Source organism: Pezoporus wallicus, unplaced genomic scaffold (genome assembly GCF_028554395.1).
Source record: "Pezoporus wallicus isolate ANWC-B61680 ecotype Strahan unplaced genomic scaffold, APGP_CSIRO_Pwel_v1 contig_5418, whole genome shotgun sequence".
Classification (NCBI taxonomy): Eukaryota; Metazoa; Chordata; class Aves; order Psittaciformes; family Psittacidae; genus Pezoporus; species Pezoporus wallicus.
The window spans coordinates 4,607,944-4,622,446 of NW_026640709.1; the positions used below are offsets into that span (position 1 = coordinate 4,607,944).

Consider the following 14,503-nt stretch of genomic DNA (forward strand, 5'->3'; position numbering starts at 1 on the left):
AAAATAACTTTTTACTATTTGCCTTTTCTGAGGTAACTGCTCATTCCCTAAGTCATGCAAAACAAAAAGGAAAAAAAAAAGGCCAGCATTTCTAGAAAATGTCTTAACCTAGTTAAAATAATCCTCTATGGCTTTGGTTCACAGAAGCTTTATTAGTTTTCTGAACTCCATAGTGGGACAAACTACTTCATGCATGAAGGGATCAGCATTCCTGCTTCTAATCATTGTCATTGTACCCACTACAAAGCTTTCTGAACATCTCCTATGGATAACACATGTTATCTTAATCAACCCTCAATTAATAACTTTATACTTGCATTTCAGTTCTGCCACTTCTATATACTGTCACTATTGTTTCTTGAGGATGATTCTGAAGCCTTAACTGAGTACACTGTGATTATAGTACTTTTCCACCACAAATACATTCTTACACTGAAAGTGTCCAGACAGCAGTTTCCAGTGAATAAATGCAACGGCTTAATACAATGAGTTATTCTCTTATAATGCCCTTGTCTGCTGTGACGGCCCTGTAACCATGTTTTAGTTACAGGATGTTACACTTTTTCCGTGTGCTTTGATAAGCAATGTGGTAACTGCCACTGTTTACATAAAAAGTATCAGAAACCTCTGCTAGTATCAGCCAAAACTTTAATACTTCAAAGCTATTTCTTTCTACTCTGGGTTTGCTGGTGCACTATATTTGTCTTCTGAACCTAATACATGCGGACTCGAAAAAAGAAACTTAGAAGCCAGCGGTTCTTGCTTAAAATTATTAATATTTGAATTCATTTGCTAACTCAACTTACCTGTCTCCTCCGACAAAAATCACTTATACCTTTCTAAACTATTTTCTGCCCACTCTGATGACGGTGATGGTTAAATGCTAAGGGGAACAGTAAAAGAACACAGACTGACGCCACACTGATTGTTCTCCCCTGCAAAGGTAAATAAAAGTAGTATCACCTGAAGATTCTCACAGGATAAAAGGCTTGCTGAGAGAAAGAAATGACTAAACTAGATTTAGCTTTTAAAAAGCTTCCCCTTATTCCTATTCAATCAGCTCTTAATCTTCCAGGAATATCTAATAACATTTACATACTGTATAGCTGACAAACAGCAACATCCACTGTTTCCCAGAATACAGGTAGGTAGCACCAGAAATGTAAGTGGAGTCTGCTATGCATTCCACCAGGATAAGTGTGTACATCAGAATTTGTCTCTCACAATTTGTAAATGCATAGCAGTTTTCCAATATATATAATTGGAAACTGACAAACAAAAAGGTTCATTATATATATATGTACAACATACCTTTATGTAACATAATATATATATTATATATATATGTATATTTATATATATACACATATATAAAACTGACAATACAAAAGGTCTGTTTTCCTTAACTACATTCTACGGACAACTTAGATACAGTCCAAGCACAGATGAAAAACACAGGCTCAGGTTACAGACAACAGCATATTGCATCTACAACAGTAAAGCATGCATGTGACAAGCTTTTATTTAATAAAGACACACGAAAACCAATTAAAAATTTTTAGCAAAAGGCAAGCTGCATGGCTTATTGAGACCTGACTAGTGTGCTGCAAACTGTATAGGAAAGACAAAAAAGGTATCCACCAGTATCTGGTAGCTAAGTTTGTGAAGAAAGCCTAAAAAAGCCATAGAAAACATAAGTAAGAATTGAAGATCTATGCATGTCATCAAATAAACAGTGGTACTTTTCTAATTATTGAAAGTGGACTTTGACAAAAAGTACAGTCTGCCTGGAAATGAATATACGAATGGCTCATGCAAGTAACAGAACTTAGGTGTGGAAAGGCAAGACTTCAAAAAGAAGATACTACTTATACAGCCCCTAAAGTAATCACTCTAAAGAAAACATATGGGTGAGTGGAAAAGATGACAATCTGAGAGCAACAAAAAAGCATGAAAAGAATTACTATATATCACCACAAAAGCTGTCATGGAAATATTACAGGCTACAAAACAAAAAACCCTAATTTTAAGTTGGTATGGTTGTGAACTGGAAAGAAATAGAATTCTGGGATTGTAATAAAGTTTCAGTAAGGTACAGCCTATGTTCAAAGATAGTTGCTCATAAGAATAGGGATGGCGCAAAAGTTAATACTGTGGATGGCTGCTCCCTGACAAAATGGAAGCACTATGCAGGCAGCTTTCAGGAGAGATATAATAAAGAAAAGCTTTGAGTAAGTATGGCCTGCATATTTCCTAGATTGTTTAAAGGTATTGTGTAAAGTTGCATTAAAAATTATTGAGAAAGAAAAGCTAAAATTAGCATGGGTGACTACGGATTTAAAGATTATTATTCTGACATTGGTAAATACAAACACATAATTTTTGTCATCTGGTTTGCCTTAATCAAGAGCTAAAATTCATTTATAACACTATACACAAATGCCATGTTTATATCAATATCATATGCAGCTTGCATGAAAAAATATACATTAAAATGAAGAACAGCAATTCATGTAATGGTCAAAGACAACCAATAACGAAATCAAATTCTGATTGTCAAACATAATTTACTATGTATATTTCTTCTCTTCTCTGATAAAACAGTGATTATTAGAACTAAAAGTGATATGAGCGTTTATGACTTCTTATTAAAAACCCTGACTTAAAGCAGTGTTCATTTAAGCTTAAGGTTAAAGAAAATCATGTCGAGATCTCTGTGCGATGGCCTAGTGACTTTACATCCTCTTGTCAAGCCTCAGCAGTTTTATTTGTAGTGATACATGCTGGAGAAGGTTGGAGGTTAAAGTTGATAGGATGGCCAACAGGAAAGCCAACCAACTTCTTTCAAAAGATTACAACCTTTAACATATTATGATCTGCTGGCAGTTACTGACTTTAATCATTACTGTTAACTTTGTACGTCTACAGTTGTATACTCTTCTGTGAGCCGATCCCCAAACTTCAGACCAACAAGATTTATAAAACCACCCTCTTACTACTTTCCTTCCATTATTCTTTCATATTCTTACTGTTTAAGCACTTATTATTTTGTTATATTATATTGGTGCTTAGTACTTATTAGTTTTTAGACAAACATTAATGGGTAGATAGTTTTTTCCTCTCATTTCTACAGCCTAATTTTCTATCTCACCCTGAATATTGAATAAATGATTTCCTTGTTCAGGAAATCTGACAGTAAATGTAACAGCAGCACAGTCTACTGGACTAAAGCTCTTCAGATTTCCCTTCCACTCATTTCAACATTGAGTCCTCTGTGACTTCAAAAAAAAAAAAAACCAAAAAAGCCCTGATAAAAATAATAATAAAATCACACAAACACTGAATAACTGTGGTAAAAATGGACCTCTAGATATTGTCTAGTCCTGCTCAAAGTAGGGTGAACTGAAGATAAACGTTCCAGGCTTTGTCTAGTTGGGTTTTGAATATCTCCAACGATGAAGACTTCACACTCTCTCCAGACAGCCTGCTCCAGGGTTTGACAAGAACAAGAAAGACAGATTTTTCACAAATTTCAATAAATTTTCCTATATTTCAATTTGTGTCCACTGCCTCTTGTCCTCTCACTGGGCATCACTGAGAAGACACGGGCTTCATATTACTTACTCCCTCCCGTAAGGTATTTATATTGGTAAGCTCCCACTTGATCCTGCTCTTCTCCCCACTAAACAGTTGGAGCTCTCTCAGCCTCTCCTCACGTGAAAGATACTCCAAACCCTTCATTGTGTTTGTGGCCCTTCACTGGATTTGCTGCAAGTTACTGTATCAGTACAATTGTAGATCTTATGCTGTATCTGATCACTTAACCTAAAGGACCAAGTCATTACACAGGCCAAAACTAGTACTGATGGCTGCTTTATTCTTACTTGCATGGAGGACAGCACAAATTTTTGCACTGACTTCAAACAGAACTAGACCTCTGCTATATAGACTGATTCTATGCAATAAATAATAACGTATATTTACTGTATACACCCCTAATGGCCACACAATATTAAATTTAATGATTTTTTTTTTGTTTTTCAGTTACATGCCTTTGATAGCATCTAGACAATAAACAACTTTTCTCACACTACATCAAAAACATTTAACTTATAGGTGTACAGAAACCAGTCTACAGTTACCCAATACTGCAATTATAAAGTTTTGCTTTTTAAAACTAGTAACTACTTTAGAAACTCTACACATAATATTGCTGCTCCACAAGAACAACATAGCAATCTATTATACTTAACTTCAGTATTTTATACAACGGTAAATACACATCCATGTCATATTTATTTTCTTTTTCAGTATCAGACTTCTAAGTTTCTCCTGATCATCCACTCCTCTGAAACCCCAGAGATGAACACTTGGCAAAGATTCTGCATTCCACATCTCATATCATTTAGCTGTTGCTACAATTTTAATTATGCAAAACTCAATGGGCTCTAATAAAACCTGACTAGGTAATTAATACTCTAAAACATACACTGGGAGCTACTGAAAGGAATGTTATACACAAATTCCCTCATGTCATAGAAAAGACTCATGCAGCAAAGTGTATTTCTCCATAGGTAATACAATATCCCATGATGCTAAACAGCCTTTTTTTTTGTTTTTCATCCTATCTGAAATTAAATAATTTTAATATATTTCATTGTTAAAAAGTCACTTTTTCTACTTGTTTCAGTTCAGACACATTCACTCATGTGCATAATAGCAAAACCAGGGAGAGAATATTATAGTAGAGATATAAGAAATATTTTTATAAACAGCAAAGCACTATTTTAAAGTATTTTACTGATATAGCCAAAAAGGACTATGATAACATTACACTATTATGTTTAAACTTCACATTTTAGTTATGTCTATGTAATGCAGACATACATCTGTACACTCATATACACCCACATATATATATTCTGAGATAAGATCTACCATTGTGATGCAGATGTTTCCCTGAAACTTACATATGAACGAGAATCTTCCACCATGCCAAATTGCACAGACTCAGCCTCATTTTGTGGTATGTTCAAGTCAGGGAGAGGGCAGATGCTGAGCAGACTAAAGGTCTTACTGCTATTACATCCTATTGGTCTTGTGGCAACTAAAAATTATTAAAGAAAATAATCTACAAGAAAGGGTATTAATTTTCAGAGGTCCACATGATGATTTTACAGAGAAGGGCTAAAAAAGCACAAGATACAAAAGACAGTATGGTATGCATTTACAACTGGGAAAGTCCTTTTCTGTAACAGTGAGAAAACAGACTGTTCTTTCTGAACTTGTTCCCCTGGACATTTTGCAGAGAAGCATGATCTGACTGGTACTTTGACATGATTTGTATCTGTCTTAGAATCCTATCCTTTATCTCCTTAACGCAAGCCAAAAAACATCTGGAACTTTATGTTGTTTTCATAATGTTTTATGCCAAAGCACAGACAGTACTCCTGGATTCTTTTTCTCTTCCTTGACGCACCATAAATGGTGATAAGAAAAAACAAAGTTATGAGAAGATCTGTGCTTAGGTTTACACTTCTTCTGTAAGAATAGAGATTATTTTATAACAGAGTGTATTCACATATCTGCATCTGTAGCCTCTTTTACCTTGAGTTTAAAGAAAACACCCTATCAATTTTAAGTATAACCTTGCAAAATTTTGATGCAGTATCAGGCTTTTACAGTTAGTGAATTTTAAATATGGAAGCAACAAGTAATTTTCTTGGTAGTACAAAAGAGATTAATGATGGAACAGAGATTCAAAGCTAAATTTACAGCCATTACAGCTTACCCTGTCCATTGTCCAGAGGCAAATGCATGAGAATCAGCCACTAAGAATCATAACGCATAACAGCGTAAAGGAACACCATTATTCTATTGTGATCATCTATTTGCATCATGAAATCCTCAGCTTGTACTGAGGCTGGACATGCTAACTATTGGTTGCAGTTTGGGTAGTTTTGAGTCCTCAAGTTTCAGGAAGCCCAGCAACAAAGAAAATAGTGAGGCTTTTTTATGTAGAACAGTATCACATGTTCGTACATTTTAGCTATTAAGATTAGCTATCTTTCTCAGACAGTCATTGCCCAGTGCATGATACAGAGGCTATGCTATTCATTTGTGCTGCAGTCCAAGGCATGTGCGCAAGCAGAAAACAAACCCTATTTTTCTTAAGAGAAATCACCAAATCCACTAACAGGGATAATTTTCTATTTCTCTAATCAGTCAGTGACAAAGTGAACACTGATATGAATTAATAATCCAAACATAATTTACTAGAGGATACAGCAAAGACTCTAAATATTTAAGTCACATTTTCATTGTGAACATGCTTTATAATGTACTTGGGCCAGCAACTACAACTACAAATCTGACAGAGTTTTAGAATTTGTGGAAAATGCACTTTGGTGAATTTGATTTATCTGTAAAAAAACCTCGCTACACAAAGACAACTTGGACGCAGATTCATTTGGTACTCGTTATGACAAACCAATTGGTCAATGCAATTCATGTGTGTGCACCAGGATGAGAGAAAACAGCTTACAAAAACTTTCTCACAAAAGCAATTTCCTCACAAAAACTTCCGCGCAAAAAGGGTAAGCAAGGGAGCAAAACCACTGTATAAAGACAGCAGTCAATTTTTCTTATAAACCTCTGCGTGCCACATGCAGGTTAAGTTGTCCCTAATTTGCCAGAAGTCATATAACTCTATAGTGCAGAACAAGTGTCTAAGTAAACTTTTCAACACACCACACAATCAAAAACATTACTAGAAAACGCAATTTCTGATTTCATGAGGAAAAAAGCAGAAATTCAAAACATACTGTGAAATGTATTTTCACAATAACTAAGATGATGAGTAGGAGCCTAGTGACTCTACCAAACAGGCAAATGAACATATGTCAAGATGTCAGTTATATTGTTCTGTGGTGATGTAACAACATAATTTTACATTAAGAAGGTAAACGTTCACTTATTAAAAAGGAAAAAAGAACAACAGAACAACCCCCCAAAACCCAAAGCAACAGCAATAATTCCTTGTTAAAAGCATAACAAACTAAAAAACCCCAAACAGATAAAATCACTCTGCTAAGAAAACCTAAAATATGCTCTAATATGCTATCCGTATATGTGTATTAAAAGCTAAAAGACACACACATTAAAAGCTAAAGCTACATACACAAAATAAAGCTATCACTGCTGTATGGACTGCAGAATATTTTTACAGCTATTCTTCATCATCCTTGGAAACATACATTACTCTTAATACAGTAAAATCCTGAAATTTTATAACATTTTGGATTTCTTTGAAATGAAAAGTCCATTATATTGTTTTTTAATTAAATCTATTTCCCCAAAAGGTCTTTAAAGGCTCTACAAACTACCCTGCATTTTATTATTGCTGACAGTTACCTAAAACACGCTTGAATGCCCTCTTTATCCTTTAGTGAACAATTGAAAGATCATATGCTAAAAAGACTTGCACTTTCTCTTCTCCTAGCCCTATAATTAAGGCATTTTAATACATTTCTTCATAGTCATTAAGAGAGCACAATGTTAAAAATTAATGAAATGAGACAATTTTGAGTTTAACAACCATAAATGCATACAACATAAATTTGTCCCAATTGTAGATATGAAAAAAGGCTTCTTGATATCACATGATGAGATTACTGAATTGTCAAGATTCTGCTTTTGCTGTCTAAGGGTATTTAAATGATGTATGGTAGCCTGACAGTATTACAGTGTTGTTATATACCCTACAAGAGAGGTAAACATTTCTTTCAAAAATCAAATTCCATTGGTTTTAGTATGCTTTTGTTTACCTTATATGCATACCTATAAAAAGCAGTATTGCTGGATGATGCTGAAATGGGGGAGGAAAGAGAAGACAGAAAGCAAAACAAGGACATATGAAGGGAAAAATGATCAGTCAGTTGTAAAAAATCTGACACATAATGTAAAATATCACTGCAATAACACCTACTTACAGCAGTACTTTAATAATGCTTAAAATGGAATAAACGAGAATTTCTTAATTAGGATTTTTTTCTTAAGAAAGAGAACTTACTATATTAATGTATCACACATTTTTGCAACAGACATGTTAATAAGTGTGGGTTTTTTTACACCACGAAAGGAATTCACTGTTTCCTAGCATGTCCTCATAGCTTCCACATATACCAATTAAATATAGGGCACATCTATACTGTAGCCACATTATTACTATTTGCAAAAGGTATTACTAATGAGCAAATTAAACAGCATATCTCTTAAAACTAAGTTAAGTTTTTCAAGGTATAAGTGCTTTATGCTTTCGCAACTAAATGTTGAAAAGACACAGCACAGCCTGAAGCGAGATTACAGATTTTTTTTTTTCCTTAAGACAGACAAAAAAATAAGTTACTCTCTGAAAGATTTTTTAGGGTTGTCAGACTGCTATATTATAAACAACCTTATTAGTCCTTTATAATTACAACAGGTACCTCTGGACAAGATCAAGCAGACATGACAAATGCCTCTGACTTCTTTTTAAATTGAACCTGGAAGGTCATCACTGAACAAACAAAATGCTATACAACCAGGGCCATAAATTATGAGAACTAACGAAAAGGTAAGGTTTTCTGATATTAAAAATTAAAATTATCCTGTTCAGGCTAATTTCTGTTCTTTTTTTTTTCCTTTTCTGTATAAAATGAAGAAATAAGAGGATGGAATAGTTTTAAAAAGATAAGTAACTAAAGAAATCCTTACAAACTTCATTATTACACTTCTTTCAAGCTGAACCTGTATTTTAGTGCAATGACTTTAGAGCAGTTGCTTTATCTTACAAATATGTTCTTAAAGGTATTCCCTAATTAGGATTTACCCATGTTTGTTATAATTTTTTTTCATCATTATGATAAAACTGTGGACAGTTTAAAAAAACCCACAAACCATCTCGCATCTATGGGATTTGCTTGCTGTTATTCTCAAATCAAACCAGTAAAAGCATAACACGCTACTGTGCATTTTTCCTAACATTTTTATTTTGTGTTAGGATCATTTCACAGTACTGGTAGTTTTAGATTAAATTTAATTCATATGGAGATAAACAGTAACTTAAGTGACTGGAACTGGAAACCAATTGATGGATCTCACATTTAATTCTCCTATTTCAGTTTGGAGAGGAAATGTAAGGATTGAATTAGAAAGCTGTAAACTCTTGGTAAGAATTAGTGGTATAAAACAAAATAAAACGAAACCTTCAGTTATTTTCCTTACAGTTAGGCTGAATGAAACTGCAAATCAACAAAAGATTTGGATAGCACTCAAATCAACAGCTTTACCTAATAAAAGTTCTAACAGAGCACTGAGCATACCATTTGAAACAAATATGAAATAAATATGAAATATGAATGACTTTAAAAAGAACCATATGAGAAACAAAACAGTAAAATCACCAAAATTTAAGAAGAGGAAATTCGAACTGAAATGTATGATGGGCAATTAAGTACCTATTTTGACAATTCTAAGTGGTCAAGTTTTTAAAGTATGACACAGAAATCTTAACCTATCTATATATGAGTGATAAATGAGGCATTTTGTGTCATTACATTCCCATAAATCACTTTCTTTAACTGCTGATGGCTTTTATCAGGTCTAACCTTTTCAAGCTTCTATCAGAGTGCTAACATTTTCAACTTTGACACATACGCAGTTTACAAATTCTGCAGCTGATTAACTCTGGACAGAAGCTCACTGCCATCATTGTCTTCTTCAAGTTGGGTTACAGCTTCAGTGTCTCAAAAACTCACATGCATTCTTCATATGCCAGAAAATGTCAATTTACTGGGCTTTGTTGCAAAGGATGCGAGGTATTTCTCCTTTTGAAACAAATACATAAGAATATACTTTCAAAATTACTCTTCTACAGAGAGCCTGAAATATGGGTACTTTCACTACTTTAAAATCAAGTAAGGACTACATTCCAAATAAAGAGATAAAATAATGTGATAATTATGTGATCAGTTTTATATGACTTTAAAAAACTTGCAATCAAATCAACTTGATTACGTAAAATATGTTGTGGTCAAAGTCTCTGAGGTAAAGAACAATAAAAAGGTGGAAAAAAACCTAAATAGAGCAGTCTATTATATATAGCATTACAAAATACTGTAATTATAATCTGATTGTGGGTCTTTAAATAATTTAGTGGGACCCTCTGCTAAATTTCTCTCTAAAACATTTTGTAAGTTTCAAAGATTATAAATTGGAGTACCGCGAAATTGTAAATTTCAAAGATTCAATTTCAGCATTACAGCACTTAGAACACAAAATTATTTTGATCATGAAAAACTCAGGACACAATAACAGCTGCAAAGAAATACAGGAAATGATGTTTTATCATGTGTAAGTGAACCCAAAGATTTCAACAAACAGTTGCTTTCTGTAGGAACTAAAAATTAAATTACATATTTGCATGACACACTCAATTTTTGCTACAAATAGTTGATAAAATGCCATATTTCAACAATGGGAAGCCAGCAATACAGTAGTTATTTCTGCCTTAGTAGGATCAAGACATAGTAAAAATGGTAGTAAAACTTTAATCTAAACACCAGCATTTTCACTAATTTTTAAATTAAAAAACTTGCAGAATATAATTTAATCGAGATGCATTTATCCACTGAAACAAGCAGTGAAATGTTCACAGAAATGCATTTACAAGATGCAATTGATCCAGACACTGAAACAAAGCTCGAGTTTAAAGAGATACTGTCTTTAATAAGATTAGTCAGATTGAAAAAAATTTCATGTTGGTTGTATGACCACTGGAAGCCTGGTACTTCAGATGGTATTAGTTTTTATAAGAGCTAACTAGACATCAGACCTAAATAATGAAACCTGAAGAGACAGGCTTGGACCATGCAAATAAGGATGTCCGCAGAGGCTCTTCTGCAGCTGATTGTTGCTGATAAACAACACATCTTAGAAAAAAGGAAAATTTTTTTCAGCATCACAGCTAAATCAGCTTTGTAACATCAATATTTAAGGCCATCCATAAAAAAATTAAGAAGTTCTTTATTTCACTAATAATGTCACACATCAGAGAAGCCATGCAGTTACACTCTGACAATTCAGATGTAAATCTTGGAATGTCTGTAAGTATTCATGACAAAGGCATATTTATCATTTAAAACAAAAGGACATGATTTCTTGATGTTCATATCAGACTAGTGATGGATGAGAGCATGCTAATCAAATGACAAACTAGAAGGAACACAGATGCTTGCTATTTTGATTAGGAGTGGGAAATGAAGAGCTCTTTCCTAAATTGAGATATAAACACTCTAAAATCATACACACAAATACAGACGTAAGTTTGCATAACACACTGTATAAGCATAGGAGCTCAGTGTGTTCTCAAGTAGACATGCTACAAATACTAGCTAGAATAACTGCCATTAAGATCAGAAGAAGCCATATATAGTAAAGAAAATCAGACACTGGCTTTGATAAATTCCAGTTAATTGCTTACAAATTTATATATTCAGAAGTTTTTTATCTTTCTTATAGTAAAACTCCCCAAGTAATGAGAGAGAATAATTTAACCTTTCTAATTTGTTTTCTAATGCCTTAGTTCTAGGTTTAAATTATGCATATGTGAAATTACACGTATGTAATTTAAGATTGCATAAAATCAATGTAAGCATTATAGAAAACAAAAATATAGACTGCTTACGTGGAATGAAATATTGCAAGTGTTGAACTTCCAAACCAAATTTCTATTGTTGGCTTTTATATTTTTGTTACTCAGTGTCTTGCTTTACATGTATTCAAACTGTACCAAACTAATTATGCATGTTTAACCAGAACTCCTAAACATCAAGGACTTTGCTCACTAAGCATAAGTCACAACTGCTGTCAGTTAGACAGCTAAAACTGTTAAATTTGTAGATCAGTATGCAGTGGCAAGGTCCAACGAGGCACAACGGTACTTTCACAAAGTACTTGTCAAATGATGGTAACACCCAACTTCTTGAAATCCATCTTTGCCTTCCTCCTTTAAGCAGGTAGTAACTGTAAAGCATATCCCTTTGATACTTTTCCATTAATATTCTGCAATAAGTGAACAATTTTTTGATATCCTCAAGAAAGCATCCTGATCAATCTAGCTCTGACCAGAGAAAGAAAAGCCACTTGCTAAACTGGAGAACCATTCATAAAATGCACTTGTTTGTATCTTGCTGTAATTATGAAGTGGACAAAAGAAGTACTAAAAAATTAAAATATACTGTAATTCAGAGTAATTGCATTTTGTAAAAAACGAGCCCCTCACATAGAGTTTTCAAGAATTTACAAGAAATAACATTTTATAATCTATAGAAAAGCATGTAATCAAACATAAACGGTAAAACTGAGGGGGAAAAAAGATATTTGAATAGAAAATGCTCTTACTGCAAAAATATCTTAATTACTATTAAAATAATTTTTTCCTGATTCTTTCAGCAGAAATGCATTCAAAGCCTAGAAGTGTATAATGTCTGTCTGAAGTGTAGTGTTTAAAAAAGAAAAACCACCAACACCATAAATCGTTTTGCTTTTCTACTCATAAGCCCTAGAAAGACACATCTGATGATGTGTTCAATGCAGCTCATCCAAATACCCTGAATGCTCCTGTTATGCAATATTAGTTTCCTTGGAAAGCAAATTCTTGTGCTCTGGAGACGCAAATCCATATTGCATAATCACCCAGAAAAAACAAGATGTGGGCAGTTTCAATACATACTTTTCAGTCTCATCTTTAATCAAGAGAAACTGCTCTCACAGAGATCGGAACGGTAACTTTGGACTCCACAGTGGCACTGTATTTCTTTTTCCCTCAGCCAAGATTTCCTAGACACAAGGAATTTGTGCAGCTGTGTGTAAATATGACTGCTGTCCATTAACTGGCTTCTTAATCTACTCATACCTCAAATTTCAATTAGATTCTGCACTACCATAGCAGTCTCATGTTTTTACATGCTTTATTTACTGTGAGTCTTATCTGTAATAAGCTATTGACATTGTTTACTTTCTTCCTATATTAGTACAAATAGTTTTATATTCTATATGTAGTAGTTTATCATTTAATATATTAAAGGATGCTTAAGACACAACTAAATTCCTCCACCTCTTGGACCCTTTTCTGAAAAATTTACTGGGTGCCCAATATATATAATATTCAATAGCATGTGAGAATAATTTTTATGCAACTCTGATAGTTAGAAAGATAGATAACTCAATTATTAGATCATCTATCAAAATATTCAGATGTATAAGAGGCTACTAAAAAGATTGATGACTGAGAAAGTCCACTGATTCTCTAGCCATCATATTCACACATTTGGCTAGACAACATTTTTCGCTGCCTTCACAAGCAAGCTTCATTACCCATCACTCCACTGAAAAGAGTTTATTATGAGGCTGCCATCTTGGCAAGACTATTATTTAGATGATAAATGTTGGGGGGAAAAGTGTATCTAGATTTTTTTTTTTTTTTTAAGATGAGCTTTTTGACAGATAAAACAAACAACATCTACATTTCTAATTAACTTAAATTTGGCATATACAAACACAGGTCAGTAAAGCTATGATATGCTACTAGATTATCTTCTGTCTGAATCTTGCCCTTAATTTGCAAAATGTAAATTAACTAATTAGAAGAAAAGCAGCATTATTTGTGACAAAAGGCTTCTTTTACTTCTTTACTTTGTGGCATTTACGATCAACTGTAGTCCTTCATTCTAACTTTCAAGAGGTGCATAATTATGCTCATACTAATTTATTAGGCTTTTAGTATTTTAAACCGAATGAAAATTTCAGATTTCTCAAGGCAAGGAACAAAACACACTGCAACATGAAGCTAAATTACATACTTGCTGGTTTCACTTCATTCGCAATATGCTGTTTACATGCACATGTTGCACGAATACTGGTATGAAGGTATCACTTTCAGTATTCAAATACCTGACTCAAAGGAAAAACTGTATTAGTATTCTTAAAATTTTCTCAAAATCTCTGTCCTTTCAGTGCATAATGCCTAGTAATAGTAATATGCTTTGTTCATTAGTACTAAGAGTTAAATTCCACTTTATACTCCTACTACCTTCCTCAATTGTCATTTGAAATGGATTAGACTAACAAATATAGGATTACATGAAGGAAGGGGGAGTTGGTCATTCTTGAGTTTCAGCCCAGCAACTTGACCTTGTTAAATGAAAAATATATGAAATCATAGTTTACAGGAAGGGATTCTTTTTGTTTTGATTTGGTTTAACTATTACTAGATAGATAAAGATTCAACACTTAAGAATTACATTGAAAATGTCAGATGTAAATGTCAATTAAAAATTACAAGGAATTCTGAAAGGTAAGGTCTGTGGGGGGGTTGACATTCTTTGACATAGTGGAGTGTCTGCAACCAGGCCTTTGGCAAGCATAGAAGGATCTCTGCTGTCAGCTCTTATTGTACATAAAC

At 33.5% G+C, this 14,503-nt stretch overlaps 1 protein-coding gene and 1 long non-coding RNA gene across 6 annotated transcripts in view; one reads left to right on the plus strand and one right to left on the minus strand.

Moving 5' to 3' along the window:
• Positions 1–14,503, minus strand: part of CDIN1 (CDAN1 interacting nuclease 1) — a 129,006-nt gene that overhangs the window by 41,372 nt on the left and 73,131 nt on the right. The window lies entirely within an intron of this gene.
• Positions 1–14,503, plus strand: part of LOC130605061 (uncharacterized) — a 68,175-nt gene that overhangs the window by 17,045 nt on the left and 36,627 nt on the right. The window contains exon 4 of the long non-coding RNA XR_008973604.1: positions 8,483–8,614. This is a non-coding gene — a long non-coding RNA (uncharacterized LOC130605061). The remainder of the gene's footprint in view (positions 1–8,482; positions 8,615–14,503) is intronic.